The sequence below is a fragment of the Branchiostoma floridae genome, chromosome 2 (assembly GCF_000003815.2).
Source record: "Branchiostoma floridae strain S238N-H82 chromosome 2, Bfl_VNyyK, whole genome shotgun sequence".
In the NCBI taxonomy this organism is placed as follows: Eukaryota; Metazoa; Chordata; class Leptocardii; order Amphioxiformes; family Branchiostomatidae; genus Branchiostoma; species Branchiostoma floridae.
Window position 1 is genome coordinate 7184293 of NC_049980.1, and position 17281 is coordinate 7201573.

At 39.3% G+C, this 17281-nt stretch overlaps 1 protein-coding gene and 1 long non-coding RNA gene across 2 annotated transcripts in view; one reads left to right on the top strand and one right to left on the bottom strand.

Moving 5' to 3' along the window:
• The window catches only part of LOC118409810 (otoferlin-like), a gene marked incomplete in the record, with an annotated part of 240756 nt that overhangs the window by 41437 nt on the left and 182038 nt on the right, over positions 1-17281 (top strand).
• Positions 12415-17281, bottom strand: part of LOC118409813 — an 8191-nt gene continuing 3324 nt past the window's right edge. Inside the window, exons 2-3 of the long non-coding RNA XR_004830491.1 lie at positions 13613-13712; positions 12415-12548 (exon numbers count right to left, since the gene is read on the bottom strand). This is a non-coding gene — a long non-coding RNA (uncharacterized LOC118409813). The remainder of the gene's footprint in view (positions 12549-13612; positions 13713-17281) is intronic.

Genomic DNA, 17281 nt, shown 5'->3' on the forward strand with positions numbered 1-17281 from the left:
ATTGGTAGGCTCACACTTTGGTAGGTGCTGCAAGGAAGCAGCACCCTACCACTACTACTACTGTTAGTCAGTTTATACAGACTATGACTATGTGCAAAGGAACTGAACAACAATGAAGACTGCAGTACTTTACCACTCAACATCAAAACAGGCTGTCAAAATAGGGGGTGAAAGAAACAGACACTACCAGATCCCAAGTTTGAAATCAACAGCAAGTGAAGGCACCTACTGTCAGCAACACCACTTGTACATGCACAATATCTGGTAGAAACTGTCACTCAAGAATGGGCTGAAAGAAATGTCATGAGTCATCAAAGAAGATGTAAGGAATCTCCATGACCAAACCCATTAGCCCAAGGAAAAAGATGTTGTGTTTCCTGTTTCCTAACCTAACCTAAAAAACTCTAGCCTTTTTGGGGGGTGGACAGTGGAGCCACATAGCTTCCAGTCAAAATCTTTATACAGCTTGCTTCCTATTCAAGTACTAGAAAAACTGCAAACATCATCAGTCACTGGGTTCTGCTTCTATAGTCTGGAAAGTCCTATAGCAGGATAAATGTATCCACAGATATGTAGGCATTATGCATAAAATTAAAGCTTGACATTGAAAATACATTTCACTTTTACTTTGTTAAACTGTTCAATAGAGTTTTGGCCAAAGTCTAAAGGAAAAATTCTAAAAAGGCAATCCCTACCTACTGACCCTATTTTCAGAACTGAAACAGGAAACACAACCTTTTTCCTGACCCCTATTCAACCAAGATGGAAGAAAAGCTGACAATATATTTTAGAAGGTTCATCATCAAGGTCAGCTATAGCACCTGCAGACAGTGAGACAGTCCCCTATAATCCACTTTTGTAACAAATTTTGTGTCACCAATGTCTGATAAAGCAACCAACCTTTGTTGCTACCATGGGACAAAACAATAATCACATTTATTGACTGCTCCTAATGCTATTTCAATAGATTTATTCTTTTTTTATCTTATCTTCCTAGACTTACGACGTCAATGCTGAGTTAAAAAATATGAAAGACTTAGTGCTCCATCAAGTGCAAATAAGTGAAAACTGATCATACTGTGGTTCACATCATCTCGTCTTCATTATGTCTTTCTCATGTTCGTTCATTACTTCAGGCTCTTGTAGTGCCTGGTGGCACACACAAATGTAGGGCAGAAAGTTTCCTTACTGTTTCTGTACCCCCACTCCCTGTACACTTTTATGGGGAGGGGTTGCTAGCTGTTCCCCTTTAACATGCTTGAGTGCCTTTTCAAACACAGGACCGCTTCCAAAAGACAAGACAATTAGTGTAGCCCCAATTGAGATGCCTTACCCAGGATTGAACCAAATTGCCAGCTAATAAGAATCAGTGGCTCAACTGTGTGGCTACTATTAGTCTACAGAGACACCCTTGTCTTTTGCATGTAGAACAGGTACAACTCAACTATTCAACATTTCATTACAAAATCTACCCTTTCAAAGTTCTCACAGTCACATCTTAACTTGAACGTTTGATACTGAGTAATGGCATTGCATATTGTTTTGCATAATATTTCTATAATACAAATATAACTTCAACAATAGTATGGTGTTGGGTAAACTTTTTTTAAAACTTAACTGGCCTTAGTGTGAGACCGTTTTCCATTGTGAAGTTTACCAACACATCACAGCCTGTATTTCAGCACTAAGGAGAGACCCTAAAGTACCATTCTGTACATAATGCTGATACACATACATTGGTAGAATGATGACAAGGCTGTTGCTTTGCTGGTAATGTCTCTACAGATGGCGATCAAATACGCTTGCACACTCAACCATGTGGCGCTTTCTATAGGGAATATCCTGTTGGGGACTTTGGCAGCTTGGCATTTTTTTTAATATTCTAACTGATTACTATTTCCCTGTGTCAGGGACCATCACAGCATTATAACCAAATACTGGATTCTGATACTGTCAAAATTCTAGAAAACAACTTTTTTCTGCTGTATAAAAAGCTCTATAGCCATCTTGATGCACTTTTATTTCTTGAGGCAATGGCTCTATACTGAACATGCCTGTAACCATAAAAGCACAGGGGAGACACTACCACCTAGCTATAATACTAAAGATAACAGCTTCCATATGCATGACATTACTTCATCTGCATGCCACAATGAAGATGCAACATTTCCTTCTGTGACAACCCTGCATTCTTGTGATAGGATAATCTAATAATCATAGATACATATCAATATCGTTGCAGAGCTTGGGGCTGGTGTGCAAAATGAATAGGGAGATATCAGATATACAAGTGCCTCCAGGCAAGAAAACACCATTGATATGCATGAAATGCCCTGAGACTTTGGCACACAAGTAAAATTGTATCAACGGATTCTGACAAGCATTTGAATCTATCAGATTTTCCGACAACTGTTGGAAATCCATTGCAGCTTTCTGTTTTGCCAAAATTGATATAGGATTTATTAATAGGAATAGAGAAATCTAAGAATACAAATCTAAGTGCTAAAGACAAAGAAAAACACTAAAATCAGTATCACAACTTAGCCTTTTATTTTCCTAACAAGTTAATGTTCCCTCCTTACTGCAACTGACAACCACTTCCTGTATTGTTAATAGAAGATTGGGGAAAAATCAGACAGTAAGATTTAGCTAAAATGAAGTAAAAAAATACTTGCCCAAATGTTTTAAAAACCAAATCTCCCTTGTTTTTAATTGGTACAATCTGAGATATCTTAGGCATATGTAGTGAGAAAATCTAGCAAAACAATCTGAGAAGATTGGTCGTAGACTAAGGCATGCCTATCCTACCTCCGTCTCTCCCGTTCATGTGGAGGCTGGGAGTCTGGCAAGGGTGTGTGCTCCCGGTGTTTCGACATGACGCTTGCCTCTCGCTACTGTGTGCCAGCCGTCGGGATACAAGTTCAAGAGCAAGAACACGATGCCGTCACGTATTCCAAGAGTCCAACAACAGTCTATACAGGGTTGAGGGATAATAGGTACGGGGTACGTACTGGTAGGACCAAGAGTTTTTTTCTGTACAGGGGTGGCTAACCGCAGGTTCCTGAGAGTCGTTACGATACGATGCTGCCACCTCAGCAACAATGCAACGTGCCTGCCTCCACCACAGGCTGTGCCTAACTAATAAACTCAAGTGGCCCACCACTTTATGAAGGGCCGCTGAATGGGGAGGTGGTGCCAAGAGACCTCCTCCGCAATCCCCTTATTAATTCTGACTCCGACATAATTCACCGATGGATTGATGGGTCACTCCACCATTGACGCACGGGCAGTGCGGACGGAGGACAGAGAACCAATACCGACTGTGAGTGGCAGCGTATAAAGCAGGGGCCATTATGGGAATGAGTTTGGGGGCAAGTTCAGTTGACCTGTTGTGTTAACAAACACCAAAACCCTCTTCCAGGGGCCCTTACTGTCTGCGTGCTAACTCCCTCTGGGGGCGAGCCTTTGTATGCAACAGTGCAGAAATCAGGAGCTTAAATCCATAGAGTTCATAGGTAATGAGAATATATGTAGCAAATTATGTATAACCTTTCTTCGATAAAGCATGCATATTCATGAGAAACATGAGTAAGCTAGAATCTTTGCACCGCTACTGCATTTATAGCAACCTGCAAAAATCATAAGGCAACAATGGTAATCGTTAATTCATTAATTATTCCCTTATTAATCTAAGCAGTATTCCAGGGGTTTCTATGTTCCAAGATCAGAAAAGGAACCATTTTCTATGATTGAAAAGGATACGCAACTACAAGTCACCTGACTCAATATCCAGGCATTTGTAAATGCACTCCTTTCATTTCTCACAGAAAGTCATTAGTCCAAACTTTCTCTTTGAAAATAGATATTGACAAGGACTGTGCTGACCACAACTGGGCGGAAGTGACAGAGTCATTTTTCAGCATCCTACCCGCAAGATCATAATATTGTATTCTCCCTTATTACGTACTTATTGGCAAAACTTCAATATTACTTAGGCTAACTTGGAACCATGCGGAATTGTAATGACAGGATATGGCACTTATTGTAAATTTCCATAATTCCAAATCAAGATGTGATCACTGAAGCTTTTTATAAAGTGAGTTGTTAAATGTATTTGCCATATGATTAAGTAACGTAAAGTTATACATGGTAAGAAAAGTAAGATTATACTTATAGAAAAGTGATATCACATTTGATCACGTAATACATAACCAGTACTATTCTTGGCTTGAAGCTTTTCCATCTTTCATATGAGGGATTTTGCGACACATGTATGAGCAACATTGTTGGTATAAGGGATGATTTGAGTTCGTTGTTTACTTTTTTATGTCCTCAATGCTGACAAATGATTTACAAGTTTGGTCATTTCACAAACAAAGAAAGCATAATGTATGCCTGAATGTGAGTATGTAATACTAATCATGTAAAATATGTGTCATACATCTGAGTGTAATTGTTATTGTATCTGTTTATGTATTTGTATATACTGTATATTTTTTATAGTATGAGCCCTGGAATATTAGCTTAATCTAAACTAAAGGGCATCACTGTGACAATAAACTCAATAAACTCATTAACTTCAAAAATAAAATCTGCACTTGAACACAGGCCTCTGACGACAGGGGAGGGAGGCAGATATCTGGAAGAGCCACAAGCAGGATATAATCAATACGATTGGCTGATCAATAATGCAAAGCATTGCCCCTGAGTATGCAGGATAGATGAGGGGGGAGGAGGCAACAAAGGCATATCAAAATGGACAACACTGCGTCATGGGTCGTACCAATCTTTCTACCAAAGGGGGGCCATAAGGTCTACATCTGAAACTATTAGATCTCTTAGTAAAACATTGTAAAAGTGTAGAAAATTCAAATTTCAGTTAAAAGCCCAAAATAGAATTGTCACTAAATAAGAAATGTCATGTCAATGATTAAGAAAAGAAAAGAATATTGAATTTGAAAGTTTATTGGATTTTCCATGACAGGGACTAACATGTAGATGTCCCTTTAATGACATTTTTTGCTCATTTGTGGTTTAATATATAATATCGATCAAGAATTACTTAAATATGGTATAGATGCTCTTATTGTGTAATGTTTATTCGGAATTATATGCATATTATTTAAGCTTCCCTCAGATTTTATACCTTTTTTTGTAGCTAAAATCAACTGAATGGTCAGATTACTGTCTTTACCTATCAACCATACTGTATGTAAATCATACAAAGCAGCTTCAAATACATGTAGGCAAATATATGTTGAGGATTGCAGAAACAAATATTGGAAAATGTACACTAATGTCATTGAATATTCCAAGGTCAAAGAAGATGTGAAAGAACAAAAATGAAGAATCTATTATTCGATATATTGTATTCTGTGTGTCCGTCATATGTTCAACCTTCCTGACCAGTTTGATTTCAATCATAATGGAGGCAGCCTTTCTTTGCCAAACTCTTTTTGTATTTGCACACTTGCATCAGTTTTAGGGTTCCAAGAGGATTTCATCCGTATAATCAAAGCAGCATTGCCTTACCATGTGTCCTAAGGTACAGAAAAATCACTGGACAACATGACAAAGCATTTACACCTAGCCGCCTTTTTGCTGACTCACGTCTGTCACCTTTAAGGGCATTATACTATCCGGTTCTACTTTGCACTGCAGCTGAGTGTTGCAGTCCAGGGCTCGAAATACTTTTTTCTGCATACCTGCACTGGTGCAGGTAATACTGAAAATTACCTGCACCAGACAAATTTTACCTGCACCACTCTGAATTTAGGAAGTATGGATCAAACTAAAAAAATTGTTCGAGAACTATTGCTACTTTTTCTTCTATACTTTATAGGTGGTAACAGTCAATGCAGCTAGTAACAACCCATATGCACCTACATCATAGGACATTTATCGTTTATGTATAAAGCCCAGTACGTGGCCCAGTGCAGGTTAGGTGCAGGTAGACATAAAAATACCTACACAGCTCCAATTTTACCTGCACTAACCTGCATATGCATGTGGTATTTCGAGCCCTGCAGTCCCAAACAGTTGAAAATCACAGGTGGTCATCAAAACATCTTCCGGGTATAAACTGTTCATTTAAAAAAACTTTGTTGTTCATATCAAGAAACAATTGTTTTATTTTTCTGAGGAAATAAAAAAGAGATAAGACAAGTTTTCCCTGTGGGGCATTCAATCAAACTTAGTATTAGTGGTTTCTAATCTACTTAAGTGCACAATGAAAGGATTACTCATTAATAGGGACAGATGCAAACAAACGCTGACGTCAAACAGGAGATTGTTTCATCGATATTCAACGTGAATAAAAAACATATCGATCAATCAAACAAAGCAAAAATCATAAAATCTAGATTGAGAACAGCACTGAAACAGGTAGGTCATTTATAAACTTCATACAGTATACTTTAAGGAAATACTACGAATAAGACGCTCAATGCAAAAATTGCATTGTACAACTTCATAGCCTTTCTTGATACCGTACAATTGTTACTGTTAACTTTAACTTTCACTCTGCTAAAGGTAACCTTTTGGCACCAAATTTGCATTGATTATGGGGTTAGCTAGCAAGAAGAAGGTTAAAGAATCAAAAGCAAAAGTTTTTATTTTACAATGATGCATATGCTGCTTTCTTTTAACAGAAATATATTGTGAATAACTTAGAAAAAGTTACTTCATTTGAAAGAAAGAATATTATTGAGCAACCAATGACAACAATACAGTGTATATATTGAAAAGCTCTGGTAACAATTTACATGCAACTTTTTTACACACAAAGCCAGCCAAGCTTTTGTTCAAATTGACGAAGTTGTTGACGCGATGTGCAGTTGCTGTCAAATCTAGATCTTTTGCTCTCTTTTTTTGCAATTAATGAACTTCAGTTTTCTCTGGTTGGCATGATATGAATAAAACACAACATTCCGTATTCCCTCGGTCCCAGCACTCCAGCAGGTCAGATTGCCCTCCAGCCTTTGGGCAATACTACCCGTGGTCAGGCCGTACCTTGTGCAATACAGAATACCCTACGTTGTATTCTATATGTACTCAAACCCACTTCAATCTTCCCTTCTTCTTAATATCAGTACTGCAGAACAGATGCAGGCAATTTCCTGTCTCCTCCAGCCTGACATGGCCTTTAATCAAGGGGAGTACAGAGGCCAGGGACGGTCAGGCCTGTTGACGTCACTATCACACTTCCGCACACTTTTTCTAATGGTAATAAAGCTTTATTGCACACTGTCATAAAAGTCCTGTCAACGAGAAAGTGTCTCCTGATTCTGACTTCAGGTGACGTAAATGTAAAGTGGGCAAAGAAAGTCTGCGGATTCAAGACCAAAGGCTTGAGGCTTTCTTTCTTTTCTGACTCCTTTTCATTTGTATTTGTTTCTTATTGTCTTATCGTTTATTTGTACCTTGAAAATTGTTGCTAACACATGCATGTGTATGTACACTGTAAGTGCTGACAATCCTATTCATAGGACAAAGTACAAAAGAAGAAGAAGAAATTCTTTACTTTTCAGATTAGTTATGAACCATTGGTTGAGAAAAAAATCAAAATGCACTTAGCATTTTCTTACTTCCTAGGATGTGTCCTTTTCAGTAATTTAGCAACCCGATGAAACAATTCACGGATTTCCAATTCAAAGTTTTGACATGTCGCCAAGTTCTGGATATTTCTCAACGTCATTAACAGATGATAAGGCAAGACGAGCCCAATACAGCATGTCTTATCTGTTACCAGCCAAGTGTTGTGTATGGCTGTGCTCAATCTCCATGCCAGATGAGGTGGAGATCTAGAATATGCGCTCAATTACGATCTGCTCGCACGGGTGTCAGTCGGAGGCTAAAATTAGTCCACCTGTGGCGGGATAGCTGTGCCGTGTCAAACTCAATATCCTGCCCCTGACGACTCCGTGAGGAAATGATCAGCCATGCACACTGTTGGACGTGTTACGTCTGTACTGACAAATTACCTTGATGTAGAGTACGAGAATATATCATATTGGTAGAGCTGTGTGCCTAAATAAGTTTTAGGTACAGGTACAGGTACAGGTTCAGGTACAGGTACAGGTACAGGTAGGGTTTAGGTACAGGTACAGCACTACAGGTCTGGTCCTGTGTCTATACCTGAACAAGTCAACAACTCATTCAAATAATGGTCAATCTTAGATTTGTGAACATGTTTGAACTGATACCTACAGTCACTGTGTTAAGGATCTATAATTCCTCACCACCAACACCACCAGAAGGGATTATTTTGTGGAAAAAAAAACGAAAATTGTCCCCATGTTGCCAACGAGAAAATAGTATTATATATAAATTCATTTTTCCAGAATGTTAACATGTTTGCAAAATGGAGTCTGCAAGTTTGGAATTTTTTTTTCCATTCAAAAGAGCTATTTGTCCTAATTTGAAGTGAACTGTTCTGTCAGTTCCCTTGTGTAGTGCTAAGTGACAGTCCCTCTGTGCATGGCACATGTGTTGTGGATAATAGGTAAAATACTGGTACACTAGGGTACCTTATTTTGGACCTGTAGCAAATTGATTGTACCAGTACTGTATCGGTACACTGTTCTGGTACACAGCTCTACATATTGATACCTGATAGTCATGCCAAGTATCACCAGTTACTTATGAAAGACATTAACTGCTGTCTGAAATGTCTGACCGTTAAAACTTATCCAGTTGCTTGAGTAAGTTTTGTGTTGAGAATCTCATTTCCTGGATGTCTAACCTTCTTTGACATGAGGGAATTTGATTTCACAGTAGGGAGTACATGAGTGTCCTGAGGTGCTTTTGACTGAATTTGAGTTCACCATTAAGTCATGATCACATACCGCCACAGTAATGGAAATCCCGGTGTCTTTACAGACAGCAAGTTTGAAACTACCTACAGCAAGTTTGAAACTACCTACTAGCAACAAGGCAAGGGTGCAAGAAGTGGTCAGCAAGGAGAAGACAGAAGACAAATTTTCGCGAGGGTATTGAGCTCGCAGTGAAGCTGTCACAGAAAAAAAATGCCAACATAATTACTACTGCAAACATTTCCTGCATTTAAGGAACCTTTCATCATACATTGTACAACAGCAAGAGTGAAAAAAGGAATGGTTCTAGGTGGCAAATGCTGACACATACATGTGGACAATAGCACACCAAATCTGTGTGCCTTTTTGGCACACTACTGACAGATAAGCCAATGTGGCTCAGTGGGCATCACTCCACCATCAGGGAAAGGCATGTAAAGTGCATTTCCAAAGGGCACAACTCTGGGAGCATGACAAGTACCAGGGTCCTCTAGATTCCGACCCCAACACTACTACTCTACTAGTTCCCTCTCCCTCCTATCTTGATAATGCAATATTCCACACCAATAATTGAATGCAAATCAAAGTTGACATCCTTCAATTGCTCTCCACAATCAGGATACGTTGTGACACTGGCAAATACTAGTTGACAATCTCAAGCTTAAAGTGCACACACTCATAGCTATAGCCACATAGTTCCCATTCAGAACTACTTAGTTCAAGCCCACCATCAGATAGGTTGTGACACAGTAATAAAGTTAGGAAATTCAATGCAGTTTCACATGTAAAGCCTGGCCCTTTCCACTGGGGGAACAGCAATCCTTACAATTTTAGAATTGGAATGTGATGCAAACTGTAGGAGTACTTGATGATTTAAGAGACAAGACAACAAATCACAATAAACATGCTTAATCTATAGCACTACTATGTCAAATATTTGGTACCTCCGCAGTGCCAGCTACTAGTATTAGGTGGAAAGGGGGAGCAATCAGTGTTCTAGCCAGCCTGAATTTTTTTTCCATTCTCTGGATTTTGAATTGAATCCTGTACTAGTATGCTCCTCGTGGAAAATGTTGAAATCTAGACTCTCTGAAATGCTATTTCCTTTATTTTGAGGGGCAAATTATGCTGGTAGACTTAGCTTGGTTCAGTTTATATCTTCACATGCCGATTTTTGTCCATCATAGACGACACAATGGGCAAAATTTTTGTCCGTCCCCAGCGGCAAAATTCCGTCAAAGGACGAAAGGTCGGATGCTGGCTAGAACCCTGGCGAGCAATATTGTCTGACTGTGCCCTGTCCTTGTGGGTCTGGGCCCCTCTGACAGAGTGAGTGATTTCCAAAGGGCGACCCAATAGACTTAACTGGAAATGAATAATAATGACCGGATACTGCGGGTCCTGACAGTAAAGAATCCATCCATAGGCAAACAAATAAATCAAGAGATAAAAATCAGGACATTTGCTAAGAAATACAGCCATTTAGGAAGCAATATATAGTACTCTGCTGGCACTGTCCATCCTAGGGTTTCACAGGGGAAAGAGAGGAGCATTATGTGAGTGCCTCAGGGATTGCGTGGACTCTTGGTAAAGTCCTGGAAAGATATTCCACTATACTAGTAGGCATTCATGTAAACTATAAGCAGCACTGATAGCTGTCCTCATGTTCACTTTTAAGCCTACAAAAACAATCTTGTGGTTCTGGAATTCCAGTTACAGTCCTAAAACAATATTGGACACACCACTATTTTTCTCTGCATTACCCACCCAAAAACCTGTGGTAACACTGTACCATGGAAATATATTCTGGTACAACCTAACTGGCTGTAAGGGTATTCCCGGTTGGAAAGGGCCACCTTTTCAGGCTTGTTAACCGTCTCCCTACTGACTCTTTTAGATACAGTAAATCAATAAATCAATACCAGCATCTAAAAAAAACACTGGTTTTGGGCCCCCTCATTTAATGCGACTGGCTTTGTTCCCAGCGTCAAAGTAAGAACAGTAGCAATTTGGAAGGTTTTCAGTCTGGACAATGCAACTTTGCCCATCCCAGTACAGAAGAATGAAGACTGAAAGAGATTTGAACTTGGGCCGTTTTCTGGTACTTACACTTGGAAGTGTTCGTCAAATGCCGTCAAAATATGTAAAAGATTAAAGAAGCTGGCACCTTGGTATTACAATCCTTTACAAAGACCAATCGGCCAATGCGACCACTTTTTAGTGGTCCCTTAGGTAATTTTTGCCATTAACACATTCAAGTATTAGGAATCCTGTCTAATAGTGACCTGTCCACAAAGACCTGAGGCTCTATTGGTCCACTGAGTGGTCTTCTTTTTACTTTGAGTTTGAGTAACATAATTCAATGTAGAAAAGTCATGCCACAATGTGTTCTATCTGCATAACATGGTGCCACAGAAGCATTCACTGATAGTTTTGTATGCAAGGCCCCACTGAAAAGTGAAAGCACCTGTAACGAGAAGGACTATTCTTTTTAGATGGGGTTCTTATCAGTTATATGTGGTCATTACTCTCCTGAAATTACCCTTCATTTTCTTTAGCCTATTGACATTGACTTATTAACACTGGAATGCAATGGAGCTTCTATAGCCTAAATGGTGGGCAGTACTCTTGCATGTGACACACTGTCCACTGCCAATGTTTTCAACAACACCTGTAAAATACAAAGTAGCAAGCTTAAGGCAACTGTGTTGATGTCACTAAAGGCCTACAGGCCTATGGCCAAACATGAGGCAATTACTGTGGTATTGGGGCCACCTGGGTTAGCGTTGAATTGCAGTCGCCCCTGACCCTTGCAAATCAGCCCCTGGCTTCAAAGAGTGAGTAGCCTGCCTACCCAATAACTCAACAGTCAACTGCAATTCCTGTCAACAGGCTGATATGGCAAAGGTAAAATGGTATTCAGAAGGAGATTTCCAAGTATCACTCATTTGCACTACAAAGCCATGTATTGTTGCATGGCTCATGACAAAATGCCCTTCAAACTGAACACAAGTATGTTGCTGCAAGAGCTGCAGTTACTTACAGGTACATGTACATGTACTTTGAACCTTTCTTTTGCATGATGAAGCAAATGTTAACCTTAACTTAAAAACCTGGAGTTCACCATTCTACATGTACATAATATAATTATTATACCAATCTTAAGCACACATCTTATACATCAATCATTTGCAAAATGACCATGAAAATTGCAAAAAGTTAATCCATCTTTGTCTTTTAGAATGAACTAACTTATTCCCTGACATACTTTAGACTGGAGCTACACTAATAATTGTAATGCTTCATGTTAAATATACGCCAAATTTTTTTCTTCTATTTCGATGAATGTTATTGTTAGGTACCTACAACAAATGTAGCTGCAAACTGATTGATAAACGAGAGGCAACATTTTCGAGAAAATGCACTGATGTTTCCCTCCCAGTAATTTGCCTTTTGGCAAGCTACTCCTACACAATACTATACCATTAGAAGAAGACGAAGAACACCTGGTCCATTAAAAAACAATATGTTCCCCCTATTGGGAAACATAAAAATGGGAAATATACTAGAAGTCTAAGACTTTTTTTTCTGTGCCTACCTGCTGCTGAACCGGGAGTTCCCGCTGAGTAGAGAGACCGTGTCGTCGTCTTCCTGAGGGAAGTGGAATTCCTCTCGCATCCAGTTGCCGACCGTGCCATCGGGGGCCTGGTACTTCAGCTCCAGGTCAACTTCAGTCTGAGGAAAATTTCCAGAAAAACTTCAAAATCATTCCGACTTAACATCATATATAGAGAGAGTAGAAGCCAGTCAATTGCACAACGGATCATTGCACACTTCTTTTAACTGCATGGAATCACCAAATCCCAAGCTGGTGCAATCCAGCTAGAAAACTTCGCATTATTGCACTATCCCGATAATTGCACGAAATTCACTGGCAAATAGGCCTTGCAATTAAGCAGCTTATACTGTACTAAAAAGGCAAAATTTGCAATTGCAAGCAAAATTTTCACATGTCCTAGCCTAACATACTACTGCTCAATTTATTCTGACTCAAACATATTCATATCATATATGGTGACCAGCCCCTTCGCCTCTGTCCTGCCACTTGCTACACAAGTAATTACACCTCCAGAAACTGTGGTGATGGCCATCTGCTCCAGGCCATTTATTTACCTTATTTGTTTGGAAAAGAAGAAGAGACACATTGTGTCTTCAGGCACCAAGCAGTAAATATGACAGTTGATCAACTTCATGTTACCTGATTTTCTTTGCTCAAAGTACTTAGTTAGCCTTTATTCATTAGTTATTTTGCCATTGCTTGTTAAAGCTCCCATTTAAATGTGCTTCTACGAGTAGTTCTACTTTTCAACCATTGTCATAAATGCCGCAAACTTCAAGTAGCCAAGCAATCTAGTATTAAAAGACATTATGAGCAAGCTGCTTTTTTTTGGCATTTTCTGTTCTACAGTGCAATTTCCCCATCACTACTGCACCATCACCTTGAAGCCTACTGTACCCCAAGAGACCGATCAGATACCTGCATCCAATAAGTTACATTTTGATGCAACATCTTCACCTATTAGTGATGGAGAGAATTAATATCTCAAGTGATGCAAAATAATAATTATAAGGGTGACAGATTAGTAACGTTATTGTGCAATATATAATAAGGGTGACAGATCAGTATTGTGGCAAACATTCATGATAAATCCAGATTGCGGATTATACTTTCAAGACATCTGTTGCAAAAGAAATACATGACTCAGTATGAAGTTTAACTGTTACCCTATCAAACTCACATTTATGACGGTGTTGTTTGCGTCCAGCAGTGTTTCTGTGATTGACAGCTGTCCTTCTTGTATCAGTTTCTGGAGCACCATGCGAAAGGTGCCGATAAGTCTGCAAGGAGAGAGAAAATGTCAGCATTCTGCACCAAAACTGTGTCTAGCATCGTTAACATGTCACAATTTTGAACCAGAAATTGTTTTAAAAGTTTAAAACCTTTCCAGTGTCAGGCCGATTTGCCCTGTGCCAATCGACCCGACACATTGCAGTTCAACATGTTTTTCTGCTTCCGGCTGCTGGGTGGCGCTGTTGCAAAACTACAGAGTTTTGCTCCTCGACATTTTAAACGATGAAAAAAAAAATATAATAACGTTTCAAGAACCTTTAACCTTTATTATATGAATATTTGATGCCATGTTTGAATGGTAAGATTTTAAAACTACCAAAAATCCCTGTTGATGGTGGCATTGTGACCTTTGACCCCAAATCAGCTGGTTGCTACAGTGTTGCAGACAGCAAGAGTGGATGTTGCAAATTCTTGCCGGAATCCGTGAATATCTCTTCAATCTTGGACTCTCTCATTATCGGGACAATTTTATGAGTTACAGCGATACTGTAAGTGTTCATGTCGAGATCATTTTTCTGCGGATTTGATGAAAATTCTGAAATTTTATCCTATTTTCAAAATACTGTGTACTGAATACCGGTGTTCTAACATATTTGCATATGCATACCTGTATGGTATTCTCATTCAGTTTGCAACGCATTCTCTTTCTATAAAAGCTTCCGGACATGACATACCAGGGGAAATTAAATGGTTGATCGATCTAACTTGGAATTCTACCAATCACTTAAGATGCAGTGCAATTTATTAAAGATTTTCCAGTCGTCAGCGTTTCTGTTGGACATTCATGTTTCAGACATAATGCCGGTGGAGATGTAACGTTATGTGCACTGAAATTGTGAAAAATATTTATTCAAATTATGGCTTCGCACTATACTTCAGCTACATAGGTGTATGTACTTTACTGATGATATTCTGTGTATTTGTAAGGGGCTGCTATATAAGGTAATAAATTGTTATGAATTTCATAAGTTATATTACATTAACATTTCCCAACCAAATTTTAAGGTGTAGGTTTACAATAGGAAGACATGCAATATAAGCCTAATCTCACATTAGTTAGACGCATGCGCGGCAACAGGAACTCTAGGTAATAGGCACACAAAAAGTAAACAAAACCCGCCTGGATATTGTTATGCAAATTGCACAATGGTCAAGACAAGGATTGTTTACTTTTTGTGTGCCTTACTCTTTGACATATTACCTAGTATTCATGTCCGAAAATGCGTCCTGAGACTCCTGACTAATGTGAGAAGGCTTATTCGCTTTTGCAGAAGTCAGGACACATGCAGCAACAGGAATTCTAGGTAAACTCATTTAGGGTAAGGCCACAAAAATCAACAAAACATGTCTGGACATTGTTATGCAAATCGAAACAATGGTCGAGACAAGTACTGTTTACTGTCTGTGGGCCTTTACCCCTTTGACATATTACCTAGAATTCCTTTTGCCGCATCTGCGTTCTGACTTCTGTGAAAGGGCTTATACAGTGTTCAACACAGAAAATTTGGGTAGATGCTCAGTGCTTTGAAACATTAACCAACAATAATATTAGTGAAAAAAGCACAATTAGATACACTGCAATATCACCACTAGTACAAAAAATGGTTCCTTGAAATTGAAAGCAGAAAAAAAGCTGTTGATACTTGAGCTTATGTTGATTTTGAAAGGGTATGGACATAATATCAATTATGGTAATTTTGATATTGAATAGATGTGCAGTCAGGTACAGATGCCTCCCTTCTATTGATTAAGCCTACGGGTCCGTCCCAGTGGTACTGTTGCATCCAATGAATAATTCACTGACTGATGTACCGTGTTACGGCAGTGTATGAAGAATGCTAATGATGTGTTCAATTGCCTGCCCGTGTATATCTGCATTCAGTTGCTACCGTGATTTGACCTGTAGTACCTGTGCATGCATTTTTTGCATCCTGGTATGCAATTTCATGTATCAGTGATCAAAGGAAGGTTGTACAGTGAACAACGTCAATTTTAGAAATCGTGAAAATATTCTTTTTCTTGCGGTTTTTAACAAGTGTGTTTAGGACGTGTTTCTGAGAGAGAAGGATGACATCGTTTGAAACCTGGTATGTAATTTCATGTTACGGTGACGAAAAGAAGGTGGAGCTATAAATAACGTCTGTTGTAGAAATCATAGAAATATTCTATTTGCCCATTTTGAACCGGTGTTGTACGTTTAGGACGCATTTATGAGAGAGAAGGATGACGTCATCGTTTGAATCCTGGTATGTAATTTCATGTAACGGTGACCAAAAGAAGGTGGGGCTGTCAATAACGTCTGTTTTAGAAATCGTAGAAATATTCTATTTCCCCATTTTGTATGTTTAGGACAGTTTATGAGAGAGAAGGATGACATCGTCGTTTCGCTCGGTGTTTGAGGACATCACGGCCCACAGTAACCTTCCTGACGCGGAGGAGAACGTGAGCCTGCAGATGTGGCACCTCCTGGGGAACAGCCCGAGGAACAGCCCGGCGCACAGCGGGAAGACCCCGCTCCCGGAGAAGTACCTAGTGCACAGGGACCTACGGCCAGGGAACGGCGCCAGGCTGGGCAGCGAGAACGTGTTCCTGGAACCCTCCCCCATGGTGAACAGGCCTTCCACTAGTAACAAGGTAAGTAGAGTATCTAGGAGATTCTTCAGCAGGGCTCAAAATAGCACCTGCACATACAGGTTAGTGCAGGTAAAATTGAAGCTGTGCAGGTATTTCTGGTGTCTACCTGCACCTAGCCTGCACTGGTCCATGTGCTAGGTTTTATTAATCATAGATGTCCTATGATGTACATATGTAGGTGTATATGGATTGTTATTAGCTGCACCACCTATAAAGTATAAAAGGAAAAATTGCAATGGTTCCTGAGCAATTTTAGTATGATCCATACGTCCTAAATTCAGGGTGGTGCAGGTAAAATTTGTTTGGTGCAGGTAATTTTCAATATTACTTGCACCAGTGCAGATATGCAGAAAAACGAGCCTTGTTCAGCCAAATAGGCATTCAGGTATCTAGTTTGAGCCATTCATCTATTTATTGTCATTCCTGGTTTGTGTAGGCTTTGTTCAGAGCACTGTAAGTATATATCACTGGATGTCTCTCAAAATTTACCTGTCCAGTCTTCCATTAAATGTGTTCAAATGATTTTGGTGTCACCACCAATTCGCCAGGACAAGTTGTTGTACATGTATATGAAGTGAGGAACACAAACATATATTAATGTCTCAGCTGTGTCAAGTGCTTTTAAACGTTGCATTCAAGATTTAGCCAACAATTAAAATGCTAGTTCATAAATCCCTGGCTTCATAATCATTCTGCTGTTGACTGATGTGCTTTTTAAATGTCCCCCTGGGATGCTTATTGTATAGGCAAGGTCAGGAAAATAGACCACCATGTTTGAAATTAATTCTATACTACATGTGTACCTGTATATGTGTGTCCAGATGTATCATTTGAGGGTAATAAGCTGTTGATTTGGACTGAAAAATATCTTTTTTTGACACCAAGTATAGATGTAACTGTGTGACTATGTACATGTATGGAA